We start from the raw sequence: 14308 nt of genomic DNA, 5'->3' as shown, positions 1-14308 counted from the left end.
GCTGATTCAGAGGTGCCCGCTAAGTGCATGTGTGGCTGGAGACACGATTTTACGTGGCTAAAATAGCTGTCACAACACAGCAGGGGTAACCCTTATGTCGCAGGCACATTTTCTAAAGGCCAATTGGTGCTAGGGGCCATTTTTAAATAGTATATTTATATTTATAGCAGCGCTAGCGGCTGATTTCAAGCTACTGGCGCCATTTGCCGTGTGTTTAAAAATAATATTTGTATTATTCTATGTGATGTGCTGCCAGCACAGACAGCTAATTTTTTTCATGGAGCTCCAAAAAGTTCATAGTCGGCGGCCAGCAGTCTGCTCCCTGGGGGTCTTGTCCGTCTGCCTATGAATCCCAATTTTCAACCAGAGAGGATAACAAGGTACTTAAGCAGAATCTTAAAAGTAAAGTTTTAGAGGGATTTATTTCCCTCCCTAGACTTGTCGCCATCTGGGTGGCTGTTATCTTTCTCGATGGTCTCAGGCACAGAAGAGTTACAACTCCCCACTGTCCATTAGGGACAAAGTTAAATGTGTGCATGCACAGTTCATGCACAGCACATGCACTTAACCTGATTGGTTAAGGGTGATATTGTGTGTTAGAAGAACAGGATAAAAAGAGGGCCTGTGTGCCCTAAAGGTGTGTATTCTTTCAACATCAAGAAGGATTGTACTTCTGTGATATATGTATGCTGTGATTTGTCCCAAGCACCTTCTGCAAGGGTCGATGGTGCAAGGGTCGCAAGCAGGTCGATGTGGGGCACTGCGCACGCGCCGCGTTCGCAAGCCCCGGAGCGATAGAGAAATTCTCTCGCTCCGGGGCTCTCTACAAATGGGGCGGCTGTCGATGTTGATCGACAGCTCTCCTTTTGTAGGCAGGAAGGGGGGGTGGCTGGCCAAATGGAGGCGTTCCCGAAGGAATGCCTGCCATTTGGGGGCGGCCCTATTGACATCATGAGTGATGTCAGTAGTGAGCTTCTGGCTCTATTGGAGCCGATAGCTCAATGGGGCTTGCGGCAGATGAGACCCTACCACAAGGGTCTCTTCGCAAACCCCGATGGTCACGATGGTCAAGACCATCGTGACCATCACCTGGCCGCTCGCTAAAGCTGTGGGTGGTCACCCACAGCTTAGCGAGCAGCCAAGAGGCCGGCTTTAATAAAAAAAGCAGCCGCCCTCATTCAGAGCGAGCGCTCGCTTTTTGCGAGCGGCTCTGAATGAGGGCCACAGTCTTTTTAAAGACTTATGAGCAATAAACATCTTACAGTACCTCAAGTTGCCTGCAGATGATTGTATCCTGTGAACACCAGAATAGCACAAAATGCTATTCTATTCACCAGCTGCTCTGGATTGAGCTCAGGGTCTCCAAGCTGAAGCCCTCACCTAGCTACTTGTGCAGACTGGTCCATAGTGAGGACCAGTGGGAATTAGTCTACACTACCCAGGAAGTGCTATAGCAGTGTCTCCACACATACCCAGCAGTAGGCGGTTCCAGGTGCCGGTGGTTGGAGCCTAGGAAAAGTGGTTCCATGTGCCAGTTGTAGGAGCCTGGTGTTTGTAGTGAGTTACCTGCCCATTATGCAGTTTTAGGAGTCACCTGCTTTTTGTGGGAGTGCTGAGGCCAGCGTATTCGTCTTCCAATGCAGATTTAGTGGCCTCAACTACAGAGATGAGACAGCCGTTCTGAGTAGCCTTAGGCTTACTCAGATGGTCGATTCCGTGACCATTGGTCATCCATTGTGAGCGGCAGTGAGCGTTTTTTGTCCTCAGACACCTCCTGTAGCATTAGTATATTTTCACATCACTGCTGCATCCATATAAGAATCATGGCCACCATAGGAACATACAAACGCCACATATTGTACATGGTACTCTAACTGGAATCAAACCCATGGTCCCAGTGCTGAGAGTCAACTATGCTACTGGCTATATGCACTGATTCTCACTCATACTTAGGAGAACCTTGCTCAGGTTGTCAAAACCCCTAAATCGTAGATCATTCATGTAAATGAGTAGTTCATGGGGGAGCCTGTTGGTGTAGGAGGAAGAACACTTGTACAGAGTACTGCGAGACCTGTGAAATCACTGGATCCATGGAGCACTGCTAAGTAAATATATGTATTTTATTTTCCTCATTCTACACAAAATGTATTTTTTGTCAATAAAAAAGATTATAATAAAATATCAAGAGCTTCCATACTAATTCTGTTATAGCTGCCGCAAGATTGATTTCTACATTTACTGAAATGTTCAGCATGCTCCCAAGTTTAAGCTGTAAGCTTGCTATCCCCATGTCCTTGAAACAAAAAATAAATTACTGTAGCAGTTCTGCTCACTTCTACATTATCTCTTTTCTCTATCAAATATTCCATGAGCCTTTGCCAATAATGGGCCTGATTCAGCAGCGATAGCAACTGCGATTATGCAAGCAATCGGCCGATTGTTGCGTTCTGTGCATGCTTATGCATCACAGTGCCCGAGCGCAGACACTCCACTGCAATTGGGATTGTGATCGCAATGACTACGCAGACCCATCGCAGAGTGATTGACAGGAAGTACCATTTGGGGGTGGTGCTTGGGCTTTCACTGCATGCGATGGGGTTAGCAATTCCTGAGTAAGGTCAGACCATGTGCAAGTGTGCGTGAGGCTACGATTGTACTCGATGTCACCAATGTTTTTGCAGTCTTGCTAAGTATTATGGATGTGAGTAGGGTAAATGGGGCGTCCTTATGTTAGGCTGCGTATGGCATTGCGATCACAATAATGACTATATCAGTGAGACTGCGAGCGTAATCGCTTTTGTGATCGCAGTTCCGATATGTACTGAATCAGGCCCAATGTTCACATAATGTACAGCTAGTATTGCAAGCAATGTATCAGTAGGTATTAAGTACTGGTGTTCCCAAGGACGGGAATACTGACTTGTGTGACCAGACCAGTACATTGCTGGTGTCACAGTGGGGCATTGTCGCACACTGCACTGGCGTTGTGAGAGAACCAGTGGCTTCCAATTGTGATGTTTTTGCTCCTAATAAAATCTTCATGTGATGTGGAACTGTTTGCATTGGTAATAATGGGACCAGAAGCTACTTACTTTAAGGGGGTTGGGTATGAGATCCCAGCGATCGAGATGCCGCTGGTCAGAATGCCGACAGCGGCATCCCGACAGTCAGAATCCCGATACCCATAAGAAAACAAGGTAAGACTAACCCTTACCCCTACCCCTAACCCTCCCTCCCCCGTACCTAACCCTACCTCCCCCCTAGTGCCTAAAGTTAACCTTCCCCTCCCCACACCCTATACCTAACACTCCCTCCCCGGTGACTAAATCTAACCTCCCTCTAGTACCTAGATCTGACCTCCCCCATCGTAAACCTAACCCTCCCCCCTAGTGCATAACCCTAACCCTTCCCCTAAAGCCTAACACCTAACCCTCCCCCTGATGCCTGATGATACTTACCTTCCAGATGCCGACGGTCGGGATTCAGGTGCCAAGGTTCCCTACGCTGTCGGGATTTCGGCGCCGGTATTTCGCCCGTCTGCATCCCGCATGGCAGGATGCTGACTACATCCCCTTTTCAGGACATCAGAAGGCATCTTGCTTAGCTCATTCACAGCATCATGCTAGGTACAACACAAGTAATCTAGCTGGGTAAATTACTTGCCATTTGTTTTATTTATTTTTGCATAATTGCATGGTATGTTACATCTTGTTTGGGTTATTACATGGCATATTACATTTTGTTTTGATTATTACATGGCATATTACATCTTGTTTTGATTATTACATGGTATGTTACATCTTGTTTCGGTTACTGCATTGCATGTTACATCTTGTTTGGGTTATTACACGGTATGTTACATTTTGTTTGGGTTATTACATAGCATGTTACATATTGTTTGGTATTTTACAATATTTGGCATTTTGCTTCTTGTATAATACCTTCAGTGTGGATGATGGATGTATATCTGTACATACATGAAAACTACAGATGATGAGTCATTATGTGTCACAAAACGTAATTTAGTGCAAACTTACTCAGTCTGGCAGCGTCTCTGGGCGACCCGCTCTCGTGCTCATCAGGCTGCCTGTTGTCTGTCTCTCTCTGGTAGGTGTGTGGGTGGTCTCCAGCTCGCTGGCAACAGGTGCAATGTCTCCCATAGGGACACATGCACCACTCCTTCACATCCTAAAAGGCACAGGCGAGCATGAATGTGACATCATGTTGACGCCAATTCTGAATCACCTCCCTATTTAAAGAAGGCTATGAATACTTTTCAATGTCAATGTATTTGGTCACATTACCTTGATTAGCATTTGTTATGTATACTGCTTGTGTTCTGACCTTGGCTTGCCTCATTGTTCAGCTTCCTGCCTGTAACCCTAGCATCAGGGCTGGCCCAACCTACAGTATCATCAGAGTATGCAGGCACCAAGAGCGCCAGCCAGCAGAGCAAACATGTGAGTAACCAAAATGCTTCCTCTGCATGGCAGAATCAGATGTAGATGCACCTTGAAGATGCAGGTTACTGATGGCAGAATCAGATGTAGATGCTCCTTGTAGATGCAGGTTATTGAGGCAGAATCAGATGTAGATGCACCTTGGAGATGCAGGTTACTGATGGCAGAATCAGAGGTAGATGCCCCTTGGAGATGCAGGTTACTGATGGCAGAATCAGATGTAGATGCACCTCGGAGATGCAAGTTACTGATGGCAGAATCAGATGTAGATGTACCTCGGAGATGCAGGTTACTGATGGCAGAATCAGAGGTAGATGCACCTTGGAGATGCAGGTTACTGATGGCAGGATCAGATGTAGATGCACCTCGGAGATGCAGGTTACTGATGGCAGAATCAGATGTAGATGCACCTTGGAGATGCAGGTTACTGATGGCAGAATCAGAGGTAGATGCCCCTTGGAGATGCAGGTTACTGATGGCAGAATCAGATGTAGATGCAGCTCGGAGATGCAGGTTACTGATGGCAGAATCACATGTAGATGCACCTCGGAGATGCTGGTTACTGATGGCAGAATCAGATGTAGATGCACCTTAGAGATGCAGGTTACTGATGGCAGAATCAGAGGTAGATGCCCCTTGGAGATGCAGGTTACTGATGGCAGAATCAGATGCAGATGCACCTTGGAGATGCAGGTTACTGATGTCAGAGTCAGATGTAGATGCACCCTGGAGATGCAGGTTACTGATGGCAGAATCAGATGTAGATGCACCTTGGAGATGCAGGTTACTGATGGCAGAGTCAGATGTAGATGCACCTAGGAGATGCAAGTAACTGATGGCAGAATCAGATGTAGATGCACCTTGGAGATACAGGTTACTGATGGCAGAATGCCCCCAATAGTGCCCCTTATACAGTGCCCCCAGTAGTGGTCCCACCTATACAGTACCCCAGTAGTGGTCCACTCTATGTAGTGCCCCCAGTTGTGGTCCCCCCTATGCAGTGCCCCCAGTAGTGCCCCTTATACAGAGGCCCCAGTAGTGGTCCCCCCTATGCAGTGCCCCTTATATAGTGCCAGCAGTAGTACCCCTTACATATATCACAAAGACACACACAAAACACAATACTTACCTGAATCCCCGCTTCTGCACCTGCTGCCAACCACTCCTCCATCCTTCTGCTCGGGATTATGGGAGAGATGTCATGATGTCTCGCCCTTCACCCAATGCGGAAACCAGAAGGTGGAGCTCATGAGTGAGCTCCAGCCCATCTTCTGACTCTCATTGGCTGCTAAAACAAACACACTGCCACCTGGTTGTACGAGTGTACTACCTGGCGCTGACGGCGGTGTGTCTATTTTACTGTGTAGTGCGGACCGCACTCACTGTGGTCCGCACTACACAGAATAGAATTGACCATGGGCCTGGGCCATAGTCAAGAGCACCCAGGGCACGAGCCCAGATGATCCCCCTTAGTTACGCCACTGTTTATGAACTATAGGACTAGCTGCAGTATAACGGCTGCTTCATGGCATAATGGATGATTGATCCTTCACCCCCAGATAACAACATTTCATGTGACATACTGAGAACCTTGTCCTTTTGTTCAAGCATTTCAGGTGAGTAACCTCGTAACATTTTTGGAGTCATCTCATTTAATTGTTGGTCTGTAATGTTCGTGTCTCAATTTATTCTGAGCACCTTGTATTGTGACACTTGTAACCCATTCTTAAGTGCAGGTGGGTGGTGGCTATTAGCACTTAAAATATATTATGAGCAGTGGATTCTTTATAAAGTGTTGTTTAAAGACCACCAAAAGAACGGTACACCCATACATCCAAGAAAACATTGTCTTCCTTATAGGCTTTACAGGTAAAATGGATAGGTGTATCCAATTAGTCAGCAACTCAAAGGATTCCCGGGTGCTGGTCCATAACATAAAGATGTTGTCTATGTACCTAAACTACTGTACTGCAGAATACTTGGTCTGTATTTTGGGTAAATATACCGCTTATATAAATTGTTTTATTTGACATTACCAGGCTCTTTAGTAAACCCCTAGGTGTGCAAATTAAAACACAAAATTAACTGTCTCATTTAGTTTCTTATTCTTCTTTTTAATTGTAGATCAATGCAGTGGAGTTTTGTATACTATTGAGAACCTTCAGTGATTTATTCTAAAACAAGCTCCTAACTGGTGTATAATTCCAGATGCATGATCAGCTGTGCTATTCAGTCACACAATCTCTTTATAAAGTGTATATTTAATATATTTTACATTATCCAATTTATTTTGTCATGTCACAAACAAATGTATCTATTAGTAGTAGTACCAAAATGCCCCTAACCATATTACCCTAACTCTAATACCCTAGCACTAATACCCAAACAACCTTAACCCCCAACTCTAACGAACCCCTAACACTAATACTCTATCTCCCTAACACTAACCAAAAACTCTAATACCTTAACACTAAAACCCAAACAACCCTTAACCCCTAACAACATACCTTGATACCCGACCATAACCAAAACCTTAACCCATCCCTAACAACTAACCCTAAAAGGGTAGACTAGATGGGCCAAATGGTTCTTATCTGCCATCAAATGTTTGCATGAACACATATGTTTAGTAACATGAACAAGTGTGACAGCTTGTCACAAGATCTTAATCAGTGTCCCACTTACTGCTAATTAAAGATTAATTAAATAGAACAGTACAACTGACTAATAACAAAGGGCCTGATTCAGAGATGGACGAAATTGCACAACCGCACACAAGCGTCTGTGCAATTCCGTCCATTTAAAATGCAAATGCAGGAGAAGGTGTCAGACACTATCGGTTGCGATTGTTGCCTCTTTGGCCAGGCTGTGGTAGCTGAAGCTTACCGCAGCCTGACCGGGTCCTGGCAGCTTGTGAAGCCAGGAAGTCAGCATGCACCCACGCAGGCCCTGGTCTCATCCCTCCCGGAAAACTGGGGCGACACCCCCCCGTTTCTGGGAATGCTGCCCAGGAACGCCCCCACTTCGCCTCCCAAACGCTGCAGCCTGTCAATCAAGCAGCGGCTGTGAGGTTCTGTGAGCAAACTCGCAGACGGAGGGCTGATCATGTGCAGTACACCTCCTGCGCATGCGCAGTCCTCCCACCATCGGAGATGTGCGCTAACCATCGGGTTAGCGTACATCTTTGAATCAGGCCCAAAATTCACCCCAGTGATTCTACAACACAGAATTATACCCTTTTCAGACTGACCACCCAAAAAATACACGGGTCTATCAACCTGTGAATTATACACACAAATTTGTATATACAGTATAAACATACATATAATTCTTCATTTAACACTTTACAACGTACATAGCATAATTATTAATCAGGAGTCCGTAAGCACTGACTAGAGCAGTCAAAACACAGATTCAATTTGTAACAGTTGTAACTCTACGTTCTTTCCATATGTTGTTTGTATATGTGCCAATTGCTGCAAGATTTTACAGTACTCATATAGTTTGACATTTCCTTGTACATGTAATTATTTGCATATTAGCAAACTTGTGAATAATGAAATACAATTTTTGCATATGTTGACTAAATGTACGTCAACTTTCATTTTCTTCATAGCGAGCAGTTTGTTAATGAGTTACATTCCGCATTGCTTAATGATATATTCCAATGGACATTTTATTTTTGTAAGCACTTTTCAAAATGTCTTCACTGCACCCATTCTTAAATTTGTCTTGGTGCTGAAAATTTTGTGGTAGCTCTCTTAGGCCCTCATTCAGAGCCACTCGCTAGCGGCAGTACGCTCGTTCCGAGCGATGTTTGCACATCTGCGCATGCGTACGGTTTTTAGTACGCATGCGCGAACCAGTCAGTGCGGCTGAAAATCGTTTGTACGCAATATAGCGAATGCCTGCTATTTTGAGTGACAGAATGAGGCGTATGTGGGTGGTAACAGGGGAAGGTGCTTGAAAACGGGGAGTGGAGATCAGAACGCAGGCGTGCTTAAAGGTCAAAATGGGTGTTTTATGGGTGTGCATAATTAATCCAGCAGCGTCATTGACCACGTCACTTGATTTTTTTTAACTCAGAACTGCTCGCAAAATAGCGGTTGAAAAAACCAACCACAAGAATAGCGAGCAGTTCATATCCTATTCGATGTACTCGATTAATCTAATAAATAGCGGACATGACGTATGGTGCGAGCGGCCAGGGGGCGTTTTTAACAAATAAACGAGCGTATGTTTTGCTCGCTCATTCAGACTTAGAGGTGTGAACAGACTGCAATGTGCGAATGGATCATTTGAATAGCCACCCCTTGTTTTTGAACGAACGAACGCAAATAGCGAACGGCTCTGAATGAGGGCCTTAAAGTGCTAGAATGTTCTATAAAAATAATATATCCAAGGGCAGATTGGCCAAAGACCTTATCAGGACTTTTCCCCATAGGCTGGTGGCCACATGGCACCATCTTGATGCAGGTAATTTATTTTTTTTCCTTCAGATGTTTTAAAAATTATTATGGTATTTTACACCTGGTGGGAGAAGGGGCACTTGGCATGGGAGCTGGCCTAGATTGATTAAACTTTTTCCAGTTGGCTGACCCTCACTCAGGGACTAGCCACCTCATTAGAGGTGTTGTGCTGATCAGCACTGGGCTGAACCATCCTCTCCTATCCCCATCCTGGATCAGACATGGTCAGTCTCTTTAAAGCAGTGCCGCAACTAGGGGGGGGCTAGAGGTGCACGTGCACCGGGTGCAGATTGCAGGGGATGAAAAAAGCTGACTCAAGGTGGCTTGGCGGCTGCAGACTCAAAAAACGGCCATCCAAAAATGGCCGCTGCCAAAGAGGAGACAAATGCTAGAGGTCCTTACTGGCCAGGGGGGGTTTACGCTCATTGCCAGGGGGTTTATGCCAGCCATCCGCATGGACAAGCAAGGACAAACTTCAGGTACAGGAAGGGAGGGGGCGCAAAATTGCTGCCTTGCACCGGGTGACAGATATCCTAGTTTCGGCCCTGTTTAAAGCAATGGGCCAGTGATGGTGATGAGCATTTTAATTCTCATTATCACCATCAAACAACGCAACAATGGGCTATATGGCTGCCTTTACATGTGCCCTTGATGGCAGACAGTGGTTAGTTAACACTAGAAGATTTCTCAGCTACAGTGTTATTTGTGGAAATGGTTAAAGGCAGACAATTAAAAAAACCTGCAATATATATTTCCAATTATACCCCAAAAAGTAAGTACAATATGTTTAACACCTGGTCTATTGGAAATAACGTTTCCAATACCACTTTCAGGGGTACATTGAAAACTCCATTTTAAATAGCTACTACTACATTTTAAAGCTAAATTGTAGTTGCATATCTTTATAAAACTAATACGGCTGTTTTGCTACTATACTACTTCACACTATGGGCCTGATTCAGAGCGAGCGCTCTGTCAGAGCGTCCGGCTCTGAATCAGGGCCAATGCCTAAAGATACATTACCAGTAAAGGTTGCAATTGTAGTTTACTTGGAATATAGGATCCATATTGGACATTACTTTGCCTTATAAGTTGTTTTCTACCAGATAATGACTTGCCAACAACAGCTATACTGCGCGGAATAACATCTTGCGACTAGGTTCCCTCCGTGCCACAAACTATGTATTACTCCAGCTTTTTATGGGCCTATTTCTGGCTATTTACTTTTCCTTACTGCACAAGCTTCTTTATTTCTATATTTACATTTTTGTGATAATATTTACATAATACTTGAACAACTGTATGATGGTCACTAGGATGCTGTCTGTGTTGTATGTAGGTCAATTGGATGCCATCTGTATTGTATGAAGGTCACTAGGGTGCCCTCAGTACTGTATAGAAGTCACTAGGATGAGTTCTGTATTGTATTGTCTCTGGAATGCTTCTTGTATTGTATATAGGTCACTAAAAAGCTTGCTAGTGTAGTGACTCTGTCTACAATTGCATGTTATATTGGCCTTTCCTAATACTAATATGGCTTGTCATAATTATCTAACACTAATATGGCTGGTTACAATGGTGTGCAATCGCTACCTACATTTGTGTTGGCCCCACTTTCAGTTGATTGGTTCATGTACCTAAGACCAGTGGCGTCACAAGGGGGTGTGCGGGCTGTACCCGGGTGTCATCCGCCAAGGGGTAACACCAAAGTACTGACTCCTGCTCAGTGACAAGAGCTGGGTGCTGCACTGTAACATTACGTGCAGCACTCGGCTCCTGACACAGTGAAGGAGCAAGCACTGCACACAGACTGGTCCCCGGAGTCAGTCATCATCTCCGGGACCCAAGGGAGTGACTAAAATGGTGGGGTTCAGCCTGTGAGGCCACGCTCCTTACCAGAGAGGCCACGCCTCCTTTTTGCCGGCGTGCACTACAACCCTCCCCGCACTGGGAATCACCAGGGGGGGGGGGGGGATGACACTGCCTAAGACTAGTTTAAAAATTTTTTTACAGAGCCACGTCTGTTCCCAATCTGTCCCTGAATGTATTAGAAAATATTTATGTTAATCTCCTTCCTTAGTTCTCAAATATATGCTCACTGATAATTATTAGACATTCTTACTGATAACCTGGCAACATGAGCTTATGTTGGAAAAGACAGTACTGCTTACATAAATTCAATTATGTTTAGATTAGGCGCAGGATTTTGTGATATTGCTGCCATTGAGCCTTGTAAAGATGTATGTGTTTTTACTATAATAGGCGTAGTGATGTGAAGGTTGTCTTATAATGTCACAAAAGAGGAATAAACAGTATTTGTATAATTTTCTATTACATCAATGCACTGTTTGGCTGTATATAACCCCCATGTTAATGTATAAACTCACAGGGGGCGAATCAATTAGTGGCCAGGAGTCCCAAACTTCCCGTGATGTTAGACTGCAAACATGTCGCCTACTACGGTATACTTAACACAGCTAATTTGTCTACACATATCTATGGGGTGCAGGGAAAAACTGTCAGTGTTGCTGGTCACTATATGCAATGACGAAATGGCAAGACAAGCCACTAATTGAATTCCTCACAAAGGCGTAACTACCATAGTATCCTGAAACTGTGTTTCTACCTCCCCTATTAAAACCCCTTGACCTATGTGTATTTTTCACCAATGAGTGGTACAGGGGGTCAAAATATTGATATGGTACTCCCAATCCTCTAGTTAGACTCTGGATAAAACCTCTGTTAGTAGGTTTAATATAAACTGCAATTACATACATTTGTTTAAACTGTACAAACATGACACTGCCATTAGCGCACATACATCTGAAAGACAGCTGTTTCTTTAAATGAGTCTGTAACACTCAACAATAGGACACGCCGAGGAAATAACACTTCATCCTACTCTTTATGTATTATTCATTAAAACTCAAGGGCAGAAAGCAAACAAAATGATTTTGTGCACAAGAAAAACACATGCTATGATTTCCTCTGCCAGAACATTTTTATTAACACCTTTCTCTGAATTATTTACAATTGGAAATGGGAAAGACCAAAGTGCACCAGTAGAGGGGAAATAACTCATGTTCTTTCCTCTAATAACATACAGTGCAATTTGGATATGAAGGATTAGAGTATTTTTGTCCTCTTGGCAATCAAAAATGAATCATGTAGCAAACAATCAATCTCAATGGGGCGATTCAATTAGCCGCGAGGCTCAGTAGCAGCCTTCTGCGTTAGGTTTCTGCACACCTTACAGACAATTACGGGGATGAAAACATCACTCATTTTTCTTTGCAAATAAAAGAGTGTAGCTCTATACCTAAACATGACATAGAAGCAGTGCAGGACGCTTGTACCAGACCTCATGGGTAATCAAAACGCTCATACATATGTTTAATTAGCAGCTGGAATGACATATCAAATAGATACGGTATTAAGATTTCCATTAGCATATGTGCTAAAAAAGGGCACTTGCAAAAAATAGGCACTTATATTTAGGTTTTATTGATATTAATCAAGCATAGTATACTAATGTGCATGCACAAGTAAAATAATCTAAAGCACACAGGTCATACAGATTGATTATGATTGTTTGAAATGTTTCCATCTCTTAAGCTTCCTACACAGTATACAATTATTGGGCCGCTTTGCGAATAATCGGATGATCGGCCTGACTTATTGTATAGTGTGAACGATTGATTTAGCATTTCACCAATAAAACGCTTAGAAAACATCCACAAACGCATTCCTTCAATTATCCGATATGTCGGTCAAGAACGAAAGCTCAGCCTCAAATTCCCGATATGTAGCAGTGTGTGTGCATTCCCAATAATCTTCCCACAGTCCCTATGTTCTCCTGTCACTATGTCATCATCCTTGTGGGTGGACATATGCAAAATCAGTGTGGTAAAAAATGTATAGCTTCTATGAAAAAATTGCATAATGTGTAGCACAAATATTGGGGCTTTCAATTCTCCACAAAATCATCCCTTTCCTTGTCCTGATCAATAAAATCTGACAGTGTGTAGCTAGCTTAATGGAATAGAGCTAGCCCTGTGCTTTTTTTCTTTCATTTATTTTTTAATTCTTATAAGTAGATATGGTAACATGAAGAAATCAGTGAAATTATTGAAATTAAAGAATAAAATAATGTATCTGAAGACTTGCTTATTGTACAGCATCTATTGTAAATGTATGAAGTTTTGACTTTAGGTGAGTACCGGTTTCTTTATTCTGAGTACAGGTACTTTTTTCATAGATAAAAAGCACAGGGTAAGACTATGTGAGTTTAGGTTTTAGATATTTCTTGTTACTTTAATCAGTTTTAATAAACTATGTCATAGCTTGAGATGTGTGCCGACCTCCGTGTTTTGGTTTTGGTACTAATTCATTGCCGGGCTTCGGTTTTGCCAAAACCGCCCTCACGTGGTTTGATTTTGGATCTGTATTTTTTTAAAAAATTACTAAAAACAGCTAAAATCACATAATTTAGGCCTGTTTTTCTTCCTACAGGATTTTTAACCTCAATTACATTAGTTTCCAGTTATTTCCAGTCAATTTTGACCACCTCACAGCTCACAATATTGGTTACACCAATATAGGCCAAAGGCTGCAGCGAGCTCACTAGCGCACACAGGGGGGAGGGGGGGTTGTGAGTACCCAGAACCCCTCCCCTTAAAGACTGGAGAGCAGGCACCATATTCTTAAGCCCCATGAACTCACGGCAAAATGCCACAATTCTTGTGTCAATCAGGAGGAGGCGGAGCCAATATGAGGTGATTCCATTAAAATTGCATAAATTGGCTCCACACCTCCCAATTGGCCCGCAAATTGATGCACTTTGTCGCTAGGGGGAGGGGCCTAAAGACAGTGCCAGCCTGCCAGATCCCATCCTTATCAGATCTACAACCTCCAGCTGCTGCAAGGTAAGTATGTGTGTCATGTATGTGTGACATATAGTAGGTGTGTGTGTAAGCTATGTGTGACATTCATATGTGTGTGTGTATATATATATATATATGTATGTATTATATATATATATATATATATATATATACTGTATGTATATATATATATATATATATATATTTTGTATGTTTATATACTGTATATATATATATATATATATATATATATATATATATACATACAGTATATATATGTGTGTGTGTGGAAATTCCCTGTAAAAATCCTGTGTTTTCCCCTGGAGCTGGCTGGCTAAACTAAGTGATAGAGTAGCTGCAAAAGTATATAGGACATCTATGAAACATTGCAGTACTGCAGTGGCTGACAGAATGGCAGTTTTAATAAACTAAAAAAATGTTTGTCGTCTATGCAAGAAGACAATCAGTAGAAACAGCACATAATAAAGACAGTCAG

Source organism: Taudactylus pleione, unplaced genomic scaffold (assembly GCF_031769625.1).
Source record: "Taudactylus pleione unplaced genomic scaffold, aTauple2 ptg000322l, whole genome shotgun sequence".
Taxonomy (NCBI): Eukaryota; Metazoa; Chordata; class Amphibia; order Anura; family Myobatrachidae; genus Taudactylus; species Taudactylus pleione.
Note: the sequence above shows the minus strand (reverse complement) of the source record.